This window comes from Apostichopus japonicus, chromosome 9 (genome assembly GCF_037975245.1).
Source record: "Apostichopus japonicus isolate 1M-3 chromosome 9, ASM3797524v1, whole genome shotgun sequence".
In the NCBI taxonomy this organism is placed as follows: Eukaryota; Metazoa; Echinodermata; class Holothuroidea; order Aspidochirotida; family Stichopodidae; genus Apostichopus; species Apostichopus japonicus.
The window spans coordinates 4,514,431-4,530,234 of NC_092569.1; the positions used below are offsets into that span (position 1 = coordinate 4,514,431).

At 39.9% G+C, this 15,804-nt stretch overlaps 1 protein-coding gene and 1 long non-coding RNA gene across 3 annotated transcripts in view; one reads left to right on the plus strand and one right to left on the minus strand.

Annotated features, from left to right (window-relative positions):
• Nucleotides 1-293: 293 nt before the first annotated feature.
• Nucleotides 294-15,804, plus strand: part of LOC139974427 (uncharacterized) — a 37,416-nt gene continuing 21,905 nt past the window's right edge. Inside the window, exons 1-6 of one of the 2 annotated variants that reach the window (XR_011795480.1) lie at nucleotides 294-1,319; nucleotides 4,408-4,565; nucleotides 4,921-4,994; nucleotides 5,951-7,906; nucleotides 10,132-10,205; nucleotides 12,958-13,075. This is a non-coding gene — a long non-coding RNA (uncharacterized lncRNA). The remainder of the gene's footprint in view (nucleotides 1,320-4,407; nucleotides 4,566-4,920; nucleotides 4,995-5,950; nucleotides 7,907-10,131; nucleotides 10,206-12,957; nucleotides 13,076-15,804) is intronic. The other variant, XR_011795479.1, reaches the window with a different exon arrangement.
• LOC139974423 (GDP-fucose protein O-fucosyltransferase 1-like) overlaps nucleotides 2,310-15,804 on the minus strand; it is a 45,199-nt gene continuing 31,704 nt past the window's right edge. Inside the window, exon 9 of the mRNA XM_071981576.1 lies at nucleotides 2,310-4,320. The gene's annotated coding sequence lies outside the window, so the exon portion shown is untranslated. The remainder of the gene's footprint in view (nucleotides 4,321-15,804) is intronic.

Sequence of the window (15,804 nt, forward strand, 5' to 3'; positions counted from 1 at the left end):
ATGGAGTTGTCGGTGTAAGGGGTAGGGTGAGGCGCACACCCCCTCCGTAATCCTTGATCTGTCACTGGCTAACCTGTGTATATAAAAGGGATCAGCGCTTTACCTATGACTGTTCCTGTTTCTCTTCCCGAGGTCTTGGCTATCTTCTACTCCCTCCTTTTCTCCTTTTCCTCTCTTTTTTCTTTTTCTTTTCCCTTCCTTCCTTCCTCTCCTCCTTTTCTTTTTTCCCCCCTCCTTTTCTTTTTTCTTCTCTTTTTTTCTCTCCTCTTTTTCTTACCCGGGGGGCGCGCGCCCCCAACGCCCCCCCCCTGGATACGCGCCTGAACAAGGGACCCAACACAGACCATTGTGGAACCCCACTAGTAATGTCCTGCCAATAACAACAACAACATTGCAAGCATGCATTGTAAATATATTGCTAGGCTACATCACATGCATGCGAGTCTATATTGTCTACGAATGCAGCCTAGGCCTAGTGTTATTGTTAATATTCTGGCTGACATTGGGTCGTTAAGTTGTATGTACTGTAGGCTATGTACTATTTTTATGTATTTTTTATCCTTCTGCCAGCAGGAACTCGTTGTACGTTGTCGTCCTAGCCAATCGTTACACTAAACTAGCCAATATAAATAATCAAATAGCACCTGCATACTACTGTACTCACTATTTGGCCTATAAACGTTCCGAATTTTAATGATAAAAGTGCACATTCTTGATTTTCAGTAAGATGCTTAGGCTATGCAGTACTTGGTGTCCTGGTCACAGCAGAAGTCGATTTTCTGTTCCAAGTTGATACGAGAAGCCGTCTCACTCTACTATAGCCTAGGTCTCTAGGTCTCACTAAGAGTAGTACCGTGCGCGTTTTTTTTTTCCTAGGTGGGTTAAGGAACTTAATAAGGGCCGGACACACCACAACGATATCGGATCGGAATCCGATTCCGAATTTTACAGAAAAAAAAATCGGAAGGGTGGGTTTCCTATTAGGACGGCCACACTACACGATATCGGTCCGGATTGTCTTCCGATAAAGTAGTCCGATCCGATTTATATTTTATGATCGGTCAGCAGAGCGATTTTTATCGAACTATCGATTTGCGCAGCTTTGTCCAATCAGCGCCTTTGTTTATATTGACGTCATAATTTTGTAAGTGCCTTGCTTAACTTGCTACCAATCATGATGGCGGACGACGAAAATGAGAAATTGGTTGAGTTTGTGAGGTTGAACCCCTCACTTAACCACAAAACCGACAAAAATTTTAAGGATTCTACCCGGAAGAGAGACATTTGGGACTCAATTGGGAGAAATGTCGGTATGAATGGTAAGCAAATGGTTTCGTGATATGAAAAACCCACAAAATGAACTTGCATATTGTGCATTTTACTTAGCCTAGTGTAGTTTGGTCTTCTGTCAAGCCTATGCCTAGGAATATAGGCTTTGTTGTATTGTAGGCTATTGCGATCGCTATATGCTTCTCGAATTCCAAACATCTAAGTTTGAAACAAAGAAACTACACTTCCAATGTAAACCAGTATCTCCCGGTAAAACACACCTGTGGTGGCCTGACTTTAGAATCCGTACCATATGAATGTGAAAGCTTACTTCGAATCGGCAGAATAACAACTGTATAATCCGGCTGAACGTGTGTGCTCGCATCGATTGCTTCAATAGAGCAGCGAGTGAGGAATATACAGAAAGAATAGAGAGAATTACGGTTGAAGGTGTGGGGGGTGGTAAATGAAGGGACATAGGCGCTGAAGCTACTGTACTATTTTCATTAAAACCCCCAAACTCTTTTAGTCCCCCAAATATATCCAAGCCGCATTGAACAATGCTCACCCCATCAAAAAGAGCGCCCTCTTTTAGCCTGTCGGATGGTACGGATTCCAAATTAGTAACCCTGTGGTTATGGTAGGCAAAGTCATTTTTTTTTATTGAGGGATTTGTGAAAACTTGTTTTCCAAGTTACTCAGCCTAGGACTAGCCAAGTCAACCTCGAAGTGAAGTTTGTTGCTTTTCATGGAAGTGGCTCTCAGTACATGCTTCAACTGTATATTCTACTTTCGCTAAGAGTAAGACTATAGGGAATCGGAACGTTACGCGTTGGAGTTTCATTTCATTTCATTTCATTATTTATTTGATCCAATCAAAGAGCAATATACAAATAACAAAGTAAGAAAACACAAAGCGGATCAGGATGTACAAAAGGAAACCAAATTCCTGTAGCCAGGAGGCCTGTACACCCTTACAATAAGAGACTTAGAACTAAAATAAATATAAATATAATAATAAATATAATATATAATATTCACAAATAAACCATAAGAAATATAAGAATTAAAAATGACAAATTTACACATGTGATAATGCTAAGAAATGTTCCTTAATATTGCACACAAATGACTGGTAAGAACCACACAAGAGCAAATTCCTGGTCTCTGGGGGAAGTTCATTCCAAATCCTAGGAAATTGGTTCAAAAAATTCATTTATAAAACATTTGTTCTTGCAAAAGCATGATTAAAAAGTAAATTATCAGTGTGGCAGGAATTTACAGTGATGTTTACAATAGCAGGACAAGAAAATTTAATGTAATCTAACACCTCTGACAAACTTGACAAGTCAAGCCTTAGTAGTGGCGGAGATATTGTAGAAGTAAGGCCTAGTGGGGGAATGTTTAGTTCATTACCCAGTGGGTGGTAGAACTAAGTAAAGCCATGTTTGCCAACAAAAGTGAATACGAACAAAGAGATGGCCTTAGTATTTACTGCCACCTTGGCAATCATAAGTTGATATTAAGAATAATCAATCTGCAGTGTAATTCTTTTAGCAGGACAGAGGAAGAACTATTAAGCATCCAAACTGTTTAATCAGTTTATTATCTATTGCAGAGCTCCCAACTGACCCACATTTTGAGGGTTGCACCCGCGTTCTAACACCCAAACCCGCTGACCCGTGCAAGCGTCTGAAAAACCTGCATTGTAATTGTCAAGAATACATAATAAAAAAATTGCGTCAAATTTTGACTAAGCAACCATCATTTCTTTAGCATTTAGCATAATAGAGTATAAAACCTCCTTTACAGCATCATTTGAACCTCAAATTAGCCTAGATTTCTTTTCATTGGGGCGAGCAGCAAACATTTTCATGCCACAGGAAAGAATGAATTATCACCTACTATTCAATTTATTGATGTTACACAAAAAATGCATATTTTTCAGAAAATTTTGTGTGACAAAAGCCTTTCTAAGTGCCACCATTTTACATGTAGGCATCACCAGGATTCCAAAAAAATTTAAAAGGGGAGGGGGACACCCCTCCCCTTATACCCCTCCCAGAGGACGGCAATTCGTGGCATGGACCAGCATTTGCCATCTCAAGAGTTGGGAGCTATATGCTATTGACAGAATTGTAAAAAAAAGCATGATCACCTCTGCCATGGTACAGAACCAGCTTCTGAATTAAAATAATGCTGGAACTTCTCTCTTGTATTTATAGCCTCATGGCTAGCATGGCAACCTTTCTTTTGCATGTCTTGCAAACTGACTGCACTCTCCTGAGTATTTACAGTCTCATTTGTTTGTGTCATCTGTGCAGACTGTGAAGTATTCTGTAGAAAGTTGTGCAAGGCCCAAGTAGCTTTAATAATTTTATCCACATTCTGTGGTTGCAGCTGAATCCTCCTCTGGTAGATCCTCCAGCGGGCTGCAATGATTCCAAAGGCATTCTCCACGACCCTCCTGGCCTGTGAAAGGCGATAATTGTATATTCTCTTCCCTTCACACAGCTGCTGTCCAGGATGAGGCCTCATTAAATTAATTTTTCATGGGAATGCTTCATCACCCACAGCAACAAAAGGTAGCTTTCCTATTTCAGGAGCTCCAGGGAGCTGTTGGTATGGACGTATATTCAGGTTATCGCAGTCCATTTGCTGTCCTATTTAGCTCCTGGCAAAAATCCCTCCATTACTACATGATCCAAAAGCACCAACATCAATTACATTGAAACAGTACATGTGGTTTACTATAGCCATGAGAACTACAGAACAAGTGTGTTTGTAGTTGTAGAACACAGATCCTGAATTTGGTGGTGCCTGGATAACCGCATGCTCGCCATCAATTGCACCAATGCAGTTTGGAAATTGCCATCTATTGAGGACTTCCGCTGTTGTCTCCCAATCCTTTCTCTTTGGAACCGGCATTTTCAGTGGTTGTAACTTCCTCCAGAGTATACGCACGTCTCTGGAACTATGCCAACTATGGTGGATTTCCCAACCCTGTAATTAAATCCAAACAACTTGTACGAGTCTCCTGTAGCCAAAAACCTACCAATGGAAAGACAACAATACAGAAAGTCGTTGTTCTAATTATGTTACTTTCAAGTTATATATCTATTTATTCTTTTCAAATAGGGGAGGCGGCGCAGAAAAGGTGGATGAACCTCCGTGATGCCTTATAACTTTAATAAAAAAATGAAGGGCCACAAGTCTGGGGACGAATACAGGAAAATAATAAAATACTGATATGCTGATGTCCTGCAGTTCTTATTGCCTTTCCTTAAACAACGAGAGTAAGTCATTGCTATGCATTATCAAAGAGAAGAGCAATAATGATTATTCAATATTGACTTAATTACCCAATACTGTTGTGTTGTTGTTGCTGTTTTTTCAAGGAAACGATTCCTGGAAGACTATGAAAAGGTTGCGGAGAAGAATGTTGCGTCAGCTTCTGCGTTATAAGCGTATTTTCATTAGTTGTTTTTTTTTTTCTTCTTTAACTTACCTACAGTTGGAAGTTAAGTAGTCAGTGGCTATTTATCAAAATCAAAAAGGAACACAGATACAGACACAGGCACAAACAGTAGTGCAAAAACAAAAGAATAATACAAAATATGGTTTATCGTAATGTTTCTTCTCTCGTTGTAGCGATATATCGAAGACCGTAAGGGAACTCGTTCTCTATCGATCACCGGCCTATTTACTAAACCTTTGGGTTACTGGTGAGTATTTTAATTTTAAAGTTTAAGGTTGTGTTACAACTAGGTTTGATGGTTGTAGATCTGAGGCACTTAGTTACCAGTGGGTGGTGGAAGGCAGGGGCGGCGATTTGTTTCAAATATTGGGGGACATTTGCTTGGGTGCAGGCGTGTAGCAACTTTCATCCCCAAAATTGTTCGCACGCTTGGTGATATTTTGTATATTACGATCTAAGCGGAGCGCCACCATCGGTTAGCGGGCAGCGTACGAAAAAATTTCTGGTTTTGAGGCGCGTGGCAACTTTAATCCCCAAAATTGTTCGCACGCTTCGTGATATTTTGTATATTACTATCTCAGCGGAGCGCCACCATCGGTTGGCGCGCAGCGCTGGTTTTGATAGCCCCCCAGATCACTGGAAATGGCAATTCTCGGGCTTGAAAATGACCTACCAGATGTACACTTTTGCCTGAGAACCAGTTTTTCCCAATAGTTTTTTTTTTCATCCATAACCTTTTTCAAGATTGACACCAGTCACACATCATGTTCGACCTTATCGCATCTCCTGTGGATCATTGCTTTTGTGATCACACACAGGTAAGGATTAGTTCGAAATATAAGTGACTCGATTAGTTGTTGCTCATAACCACTGACAAGGAGACAAACAGGTAGCACATTCACACACAGACACGCACACACACACACAAACTAAAGCCACACACACATAACGTAAAAGAGGCAATCTTGTTAGAGTATTTTTCATTTCTAGCTGTGTGTTCGTATCTCGTAAGACGATAATGTCAGTAATATAACTATATTAAACCAGCATATGGAAAGCCTTATGTGACAATACGACACAACCACATCAGTATACTGTCTAAATGTTCTTACGATATATGTGATTGGTTTATAACAGACATTAATTTAACAATTCAGGTTCTTTTCTGGAAGACAAAGTTGCTTTTCTTCAAATTTTTGATAGATTGTTGCTGATGAAAGTTATTGCGGACAGCTAATTACAATCTTGTGAAGACACCATTACATTCAGTAAAAGGTAAGAAATTGTATCAGCGTTTTAGTATATATTTCATGTTTTTATTTGTGATATATGTACAATATGAATGTCAATGTAACTTCAGCGCCTTTTATGTTTTAGTTTGAGCAGTTTCAGATTTTCCAGCTTCAATGCATTTATTGTGTTTTGTTTAGTTTAGTTTTCTGTACATTCTGTTTTCATTTATGTGTCTTGTTTTGTGTTTGTTTGCCTACTTCAGTTGATTTTCCATGTCTGTTTATGTGTAGTTTTGTGAACCTGTTGTTAAAGTAGCCTAACACTGATTGTATTTCACCAGTTTTTGCGATTTTTCCTTCGGTGATCGGCACCCATCGCACCTTGAGTAAGTTTATCGTTTGTTTTATTTCAATTCATCTCATTTCAGTACATTCTATCTCTTGAGCTTATTTATTAGTTATCATGCTCATTGTCACCCACAACCTCATCGTCTCTACTGTTCTTGCTAACATACTCAAAGTCTATGGCTCTCCAAAATCCTTGTGTTAAGGGCAACTTTACTCATCTCAGAGATCAAATTTATTTTTAAATGCTCCAAAAACTGGGTATGTTGTGCTGTTTGGATCAAGTGATTATTCAAGTCGCACTTTATTAAAATATCAATGTATTGATGGGCATTTTCATTCTTCATGTTCAATTTGGAAGTTGTCAAAATTCAACTCCCACCGGAGAAAATTATTCCTGTTATTAAGTACCCTCTCTGGTGACATCGAAAGCAACCCAGGACCTATACCAAAATATCCTTGTAAAATTTGTAAAATATCTGTGAAAATAACCAGAGAGGTATATGCTGTGGTGATTTTGATTTAAGGGTTCATAGTAAGTGTGCAGGCATCAGTAATGCAGCAGTTACAACACCCTTGGTTAGTCAAATGACGATTGGTTTTGCATAGAATGTTCAGCACCTTGTGATAGGAAAATAGATTCCCAAAGCTACCAATGGTACTCTTCGGAATTGTTGCCCTGGTACCTCGTCTCCTTGTATTTTTACTACCTGAAATGAAAGACCCCCCTCAACCACAAACAATGGAGGACTTTAATGATCTGTTTCGTTCTAAGCAAAAATGGCTGCGCGTACCATTATCTGATGATCACCAAGGCAGGAGAGACACCAGTGTTTGAGGACCAGCATTTACAGGGGAAAATTGTTGAGCCAAGGATGGTGGTGATGAGTGGGGGAGGGGGGGTAGGAGCAGATATCCAATAGGCAGATGAAGCAAGTGTCTATAGGGGATCATTAAAGTCACTTCCTCCTTGTAAGACATACCTCTTTTGTATTATTGGGTTTTACTAATAGACAGCTCAGGAAAGACCAAGGATTCCGTATCTTGTATAGCTTTAAGTGCAAGAAGTGGATTTGTGTTAACATTCATAGACCTGTGCCACCTCATAACACTTTTTCCATTGTTTCGAAAATAAACAAGGATCGTCCACAGTATAACAAGTGTGAAGACGTATATTCTTCACTCAGTCCACTGGCTTCAAAGAACCCAGTGACGCACAGGATAAGGGATACTATACACCGTAGTAGTTTTGTGGTTATGGTTTCTGCTGTTGTGTGCTCTTATTGTCCGTGCTTATTGTCCGTGCTTATTGTCCGCCACCTTCTACTGAGGGTATTCATTTGCATGTTTATTGCAAAACACGCTCATGTCCTGTGGCATTGAAGTTCGCGCCAAATTTATATTACGTCATCTGAAACATGACCTGTGTCATTGAAGCGCCAAGTTTATATAACATCATTTACCTTAAGTCAGTATATACGTATACTTTAGTTTAATTTAGTAGAAGTCAAGTCCACATCAAGGACAATCTAGTATAGAACTACTGAACAATAGACGCCAACGCAGAACTTGCATCACATCGGTAAGCTTGATCCTATTATCATATGTTTTTGTTGAGATATTAATTTGAGTTTATGATAAATCTTCAGCCTATTACTATAGTATTAACGTTACTACACTGATGTCACAATAGATGACTAGTTTTTGCTGCGTCATAGGCCTATTGCATAGTAATAGGCTATGAGCCTAGCTTCAGAAGGTATATATGGGTAACATCTTCAAAATGGTGATACACCAGCAGTAGTTTCGGAATATTCAGTATTTCGTGTTTCAATTTGTAACCAATGCATAGCTCCCAACTCTTGAGATGGCAAATGCTGGTCCATGCCATGAATAGCTGTCCTTTGGGAGGGGTTTAAGGGGAGGAGGTGTCTTTTTTTGGAATCCTGGTGATGCCTACATGTAAAATGGTGGCACTTAGAAAGGCTTTTGTCACCCAAAATTTTCTGAGAAATATGCATTTTTTTGTGTGTAACATCAATAAATTGAATAGTAGGTGATAATTCATTCCTTCCCGTGGCATGAAAATGTTCGCTGCTCGCCCCAATGAAAAGAAATATAGGCTAATTTCAGGTTCAAATGATGCTGTAAAGGAGGACACCCCCTCCCCTTATACCCTTCCCCAGGACGGCGATTCGTGGCATGGACCAGCATTTGCCTTCTCAAGAGTTGGGAGCTATGTAAATGTATGCATGGGCGGCGATCCTGGGGCGGGGGAAGGGGGGATATATCCCCCCATGAAAATGGGTGGAGGGGATGTAATACACCATATCCCCCCCACCAAATGCCAGGGATAAGAATATTTTCATGCCTACATTTATGTATCATCGTGAATGTACGGCTCCTTTTTAGCTTCATTTCTCGCCTACCATAAACGCAGTGCGATCTTTTCAAATAAACCGTCTTTATCTTTATCACGGTATTGATATAGTTCATATATGCACCCTCATAGTATTCATATAGGCCCTATAGTAGGCCTACACACGTACATGTTCCCTCGAACAGCTGAGAATCTCATGTTACCAGGGTAATGCTTAATACACGTTTCACCTGGATGCACTAGCAATCGGTACCTAGGAATGTAACTATGTGTAATTGTGTATTGCATGTGTATAGGCCTATAATAGCCTGCATAAGGCCATTTTCTTCATCGAATAATATAAAAGAGCTCTCGAACATTCTAACGTAGCGCCTGAAACAAGATTGACAGGGGCAATTTTCCCAAAATAACACCTGAAATTCAAAAAAAAGTATTTTGGATCCTGATTATGAGATATTTCGGACATGATATCCCTACTTTAAAGTTGGGTATATGCCGCTTGGAAACCTTGGGAAGTGCCGTTTCGGGCCATCTAGAGGGTTTGTAAATCCCCAAATTTTCTTGTACGCTTCGCGCCAACTCATGGTGGCGCTACGCTTAGATAGTCAACAAGGTCATATACCCCCCACTCGGAAGAACGGATCGCCGCCCATGAATGTATGAGCATGTGGATTTCCAGTTTAACACAATTTTGCAGTTACAGGCTGGTTGTAAGAAATTTATAAACTACGAGAAATAAAATTTCTTGAGAAAGATGATCCCAAATTTGTTTTATAAATATTTTAGAAAATTACACCTGGGAAACATTTTTTTTAGAAGTAAATTAACATCACCATTGTACACTTTTGTCGCACCAAATTGCATCTGAGGGCATTCAGCAATAGAAAATTTTCCAAAGGGGAGGGGGCCACCCCCTCCACTTAGACCCCTCCCCCATATCACTCTAATGCCACTTTGGCCCCTCCCAAACAAAGGCCCTGGATCCGCCAGTGTGTGAGAGTGAGTAGGATCTATCTTTTATAAGTTTTGGTTGAGTTATGGGTTTTATTCATATTATGACCTACGAAAATAGGTCATGAAAAGGGTATTGACCCAGTGAGGTTTATAATATTTTGTGTATACTTGGCTATTGTATACAAACTCCCATTGCGCACTAGTTAATTGAGGTATTTCCCATAATTCCATTCTCTACCCAGAAAAATAAAATTGTTCACAGGACTTTTTGTTTCATGTCATTTGTTGGTCCCACTGCATATAACTATATTAACCAGCATAAGGAAGGCGTAATGTGACAACACAACACAACCACATCAGTTAACTCTCTAAATGTTATTACAATATATGTGATTGGTTTATAACAGACATTAATTTAACAATTCAGGTTCTTTTCTGGAAGACAAAGTTGCTTTTCTTCAAATTTTTGATAGATTGTCGCTGATGAAACAGTTATTGTGGACAGCGAATTACAATCTTGTGAAGACGCCGTTATAGTCAGTGAAAGGTAAGAAATTATATCAGCTTTTCAGTATAATATTAGCTGTATTACAATTTTCTTTCTCATCTATACATGCCCGTTGGTACGGATATGTAAAGCTGTTATTTTCAGGCTGAACTTGTTCATAAATTTCCCCGAGAATGGCCTGTAGGGGCGCTTTCGGCACTATCTAAGCGGAGCGCCACCAAAGGTTGGCGCGTACAGAATTTTTTTGAGTAAAGATATTCCCTAGATCGCCAGAAATGACCCTTTCCGGGCCTTGCTAATTTGCAGATAAACGAAGAATAAATATGTGTCATCACCATTTGTGACAAGTCGGAAGTTTATATGGGTGTTGAAAGTACATGCGCTTCATCACAATCCCTGTGGTATCTTTGTGAGTGCTCATGTTATCGAAAAAATAGATCGAAAACCCCGTATAGTTCTTGGAAAAAGTTTCGTACAACAGAATTAAGTTCCGATAAATTAAATGCCGCCGTACATTAGAGCATTTTGTCAGTAAACTACACCAACAAAATGTGACAAATGTCAATAGGTAGATGAGAGTGCAATAAAAAAGTCAATAATCGAGAATAAGCAGTCCATTTGAGTCCGTCAGGAGGGGGGGGCATCCACCCCTTACTGTTTGGAGGCTCCCCCACTGTTGGCCGGTAGTTCTCAGCGATAGTGTTGTCTCTTTTCTTGAAAATTTGGTTTTTTAGCGGTTTTAAGAGTATCAGGGTACATCCCAGAAGTGAAAACCTGATGGAAAATGTAACAGGGTATCGAGCCAATGACGGGAGTACACAGTACACATGTGAGAAATATGTGTATGATGTCAGCATTTTTTACCTTTAACATCTTCTTTGGCATTCAAGTACCTGGAAACCACCTTTCTATAAGGGTATAGTATTGCTCACTAGCTTGTTTGATCAGTTAATGCACACTGGTTACAAGATACTGATTGGCTGTTTATATATATTAGTATTTATTTGTATGTTAGGGATCATTATGGATATTTTATAAAAGAGTGACAAAGGCAAAGTTTGCCCGAGCAGTCGAACACACAGATTCAGTAGTAAACATTATGTGTGTTGTAGTCTTGTAGAGCAATAATTATTGGACGGTCGTTAACATGTGTGTTCAGTACAGTGCGACTACTGTAGACTTCTCGGCCTATGCGCTATATCACGTCAGGTTTTTCAGCAACTATAGTCTACTGCCGGTCGGCGGTCGAAGGGTCGTTCATGAGTGGTCATCATGGAGATTCGAGACCATTCAGACCAATGATACATTTTTCGCACATGTAATTTTTTATTATGACACCCAAATTCCCAGTGGGGGGCAACTGGGGGCGACAAGCTTTCATGGGGGGCTATCGGCCCCCTCCGTAGCTACGTCACTGTTCACAGGTCACACCATAACTTCTCCATGCTTGGATTTGAGGTAGTTTAAGACCGATTTAGAAATTCGTAAGTGCAACAGAAATAGTCCGCAAGGAGAGCTGGCACAGGCTGGGAAGCACTATGCTAACCTAAACATTCACAATATCTTCTTGCTGAAAACTGAATATTCAAATTGTGTAAAATTTGTGACTATCATTTACAGTCCAAGCCACCAGCTATCATGCGGTGGATAGCACCATGGGCCTGAAAAGTTTACCTTTGTCCTCAAAAATGTCTCTTAAAGGACCTTACGAAGAGACTCTTTTCTCTGGTGGGGGGAAAGGTGTTTCGGAAGGGCATTTTCGCGGGTTACACCATTACTTCTCCATGCTTGGATTCGAGGGATGGTAGGCTATGTATCTGTACAGCCTGAAAATAAAAATGATGAGAGTTCAGATGTATTACTGTGGGCCCATGATGTCCACAATAACAAGCAGTGATACAATGTACAGTTATTGTTATATTTGTTGTGAATTTACACCTTCCATGTTTCATGAAACATTCTTTACAGTTTCAGACAATTGATTTGCAAAACTCCAGACCTAAGTACTAGCCTAGAATTAGTAGTAATGAGTATAAAAAGACACATATGCCTACCTAACATGGCTGCATAATGCAGTTTACATCGCTGAGCCACACTTTCAGTATTCAACCAACCTTACTAGTAGTAGTTCTACGCAGCATACTGTACATGTATGATGTACTCTCATTAGCAGCACCGGGGTAGTACAATACATAGCCAACACACTGTACATAGGGGTTGTAAAGTCTGATGGTTGTAAGTCACCGTAATACAACGCACAATACGGTTTAGGCAGTTCCCAGAATTTCAACGTCCAAGAATGGACTGGATTTTTTTTTAAATTTTCTTTGCTACAAAATTCAATCAGTTTGTATGTTCCTTGCAATCATTCCGAACAGTTTTCTTCTTCGATATGTTGTGGAGCTTCAATTTTGGCTCATTGAACAGGCTCGGGTGGGTTACCAGTGTTTATCAGAAATTATAGCGCCGAAGACGTTAACATGATTGCCGTCTGTAACAAGCATTAGCATGATGAGTTTCCTTTTGGTGCCGAATTTTGCTGTTTAGCAGTAGCGTATCCAGTACACAGGCTGGAAAATTACATGGGGCATATCAGGGAAGGGAATAAGAAACGCACTTTCCACTAAAGATACAAGGTATTTCTTCCGCACATATCCTTCACAGAGACAAGATGCTCTCCTTTAGACATTTGCTTTCGGTGATGTGATTAATTTGGTGCATCAGTGATGTTAGTCTTGTTATCAATATTAATAGCTTTTTATTAATTAAATTCCTTTGTTTTATGCACCAGCTTTCCTGTACGACGAAGACATTGCCGAGCTCCCGTCAGTCGAACCAATCAGACCGCAAGAACTGGTCAAGTGGGTGAGGCCTGGTGACATAGCTTATCATCACATTGATTTGATCAGGTACGTTAGTACTTGAAACCCATATTGTCATACCGCATGTTGAGTCCTTGTTGAGACAAGGAGACTTGGTGTCATCGTGTATTGTGTTTTGCAACTTTGGTTGTATGGTTTATGGCACTTGTAGTAATTGGCTGGTGTATGTGAGGCTTGAAATGTCACTTGTAGATATCATTTCATTAGTTAGTCAAGAAAATTTAAGGAAAACCTCTGTTAAGTTGTAAATAATATATATTTAGTTGATGGATTTCACTTGTAGGAAGTTCCATTTCAAACTTATCAGTGAAGTATTCTTACTTAGCCATTTGCAGTTTACCATTGATTCAGGGAAGAAATTGACAAAATTTGTGCAAAACTTACATCAAAACTCTCATGCAGATTATTCTAGATCTGGGTCATTTGTATTATTTTTCACCGTCTGTAGTTTGAGGACAAACTACGGGTGCAGGGGAGAATGTGGAGAAATGGGATCTATTTTAACTTGTTGCTAGGCAACTAAGCAGGAGGTCAGGCTCCACGATTTGTTTACTGTTTGCGTTATCGGGTCACTTGCGGAAAGATAACAAGCATTTTCAGGTTTTATCTCCAAAAGCAGTTTGACTGGCTCTCTTTCCGTTTGCACAGTGAACAGATAACACACTCTACATCTCTAGATTTCTGTTGTAACTTTCCTGCAAATTTTACTTTATTCCTCTGTGATTTCAAGACCACAGCTATGTGAGAGCACTGGCGGATCCAAGGGGGGGCCAAGGGGGGCCATGGCCCCCCCCCAAAGGTGAGCCAAAAAGTGTTTCCAAACATCCGCTAAATCTTAAAAAATCGAGAGGAATATCAGTGGTAGACTAGTCTAAACCTTTTCGTTTTCTGGTTTAAAATTAAATGTACAGCTCCCAACTGACCCGCAATTCGCGGGAATTAGACCCGCATTCTAACACCCAAACCCACTGACCCGCACAAGCGTCCGAAAAAAACGCAAGTATACATATCAAGTATACATACAAGTATACATACATACATACATACATACATACATACATACATACATACATACATACATACATACATACATACATACATACATACATACAAGTATACATACAAGTATACATACATCAAGTATACATGTCAAGTATACATGTCAAGTATACATAAAAAAATTTGCATCAATTTTTGACTTAGCAACCATCATTTCTTTAGCATTTATCATAATAGAGTATAAAACCTCCTTTACAGCATCATTTGAACCTGAAATTAGCCTATATTTCTTTTCATTGGGGCGAGCAGCGAACATTTTCATGCCACGGGAAGGAATGAATTATCACCTACTATTCAATTTATTGATGTTACACACAAAAAAATGCATATTTCTCAGAAAATTTTGGGTGACAAAAGCCTTTCTAAGTGCCACCATTTTACATGTAGGCATCACCAGGATTCCAAAAAAAATCAAAAGGGGAGGGGGACACCCCCTCCCCTTATACCCTTCCCCAGGACGGCGATTCGTGGCATGGACCAGCATTTGCCTTCTCAAGAGTTGGGAGCTATGTAAATGTATGCATGGGCGGCGATCCTGGGGAGGGGGAAGGGGGGATATATCCCCCCATGAAAATGGGTGGAGGGGATGTAATACACCATATCCCCCCCACCAAATGCCAGGGATAAGAATATTTTCATGCCTACATTTATGTATCATCGTGAATGTACGGCTCCTTTTTAGCTTCATTTCTCGCCTACCATAAACGCAGTGCGATCTTTTCAAATAAACCGTCTTTATCTTTATCACGGTATTGATATAGTTCATATATGCACCCTCATAGTATTCATATAGGCCCTATAGTAGGCCTACACACGTACATGTTCCCTCGAACAGCTGAGAATCTCATGTTACCAGGGTAATGCTTAATACACGTTTCACCTGGATGCACTAGCAATCGGTACCTAGGAATGTAACTATGTGTAATTGTGTATTGCATGTGTATAGGCCTATAATAGCCTGCATAAGGCCATTTTCTTCATCGAATAATATAAAAGAGCTCTCGAACATTCTAACGTAGCGCCTGAAACAAGATTGACAGGGGCAATTTTCCCAAAATAACACCTGAAATTCAAAAAAAAGTATTTTGGATCCTGATTATGAGATATTTCGGACATGATATCCCTACTTTAAAGTTGGGTATATGCCGCTTGGAAACCTTGGGAAGTGCCGTTTCGGGCCATCTAGAGGGTTTGTAAATCCCCAAATTTTCTTGTACGCTTCGCGCCAACTCATGGTGGCGCTACGCTTAGATAGTAAACAAGGTCATATACCCCCCACTCGGAAGAACGGATCGCCGCCCATGAATGTATGAGCATGTGGATTTCCAGTTTAACACAATTTTGCAGTTACAGGCTGGTTGTAAGAAATTTATAAACTACGAGAAATAAAATTTCTTGAGAAAGATGATCCCAAATTTGTTTTATAAATATTTTAGAAAATTACACCTGGGAAACATTTTTTTTAGAAGTAAATTAACATCACCATTGTACACTTTTGTCGCACCAAATTGCATCTGAGGGCATTCAGCAATAGAAAATTTTCCAAAGGGGAGGGGGCCACCCCCTCCACTTAGACCCCTCCCCCATATCACTCTAATGCCACTTTGGCCCCTCCCAAACAAAGGCCCTGGATCCGCCAGTGTGTGAGAGTGAGTAGGATCTATCTTTTATAAGTTTTGTTGAGTTATGGGTTTTAT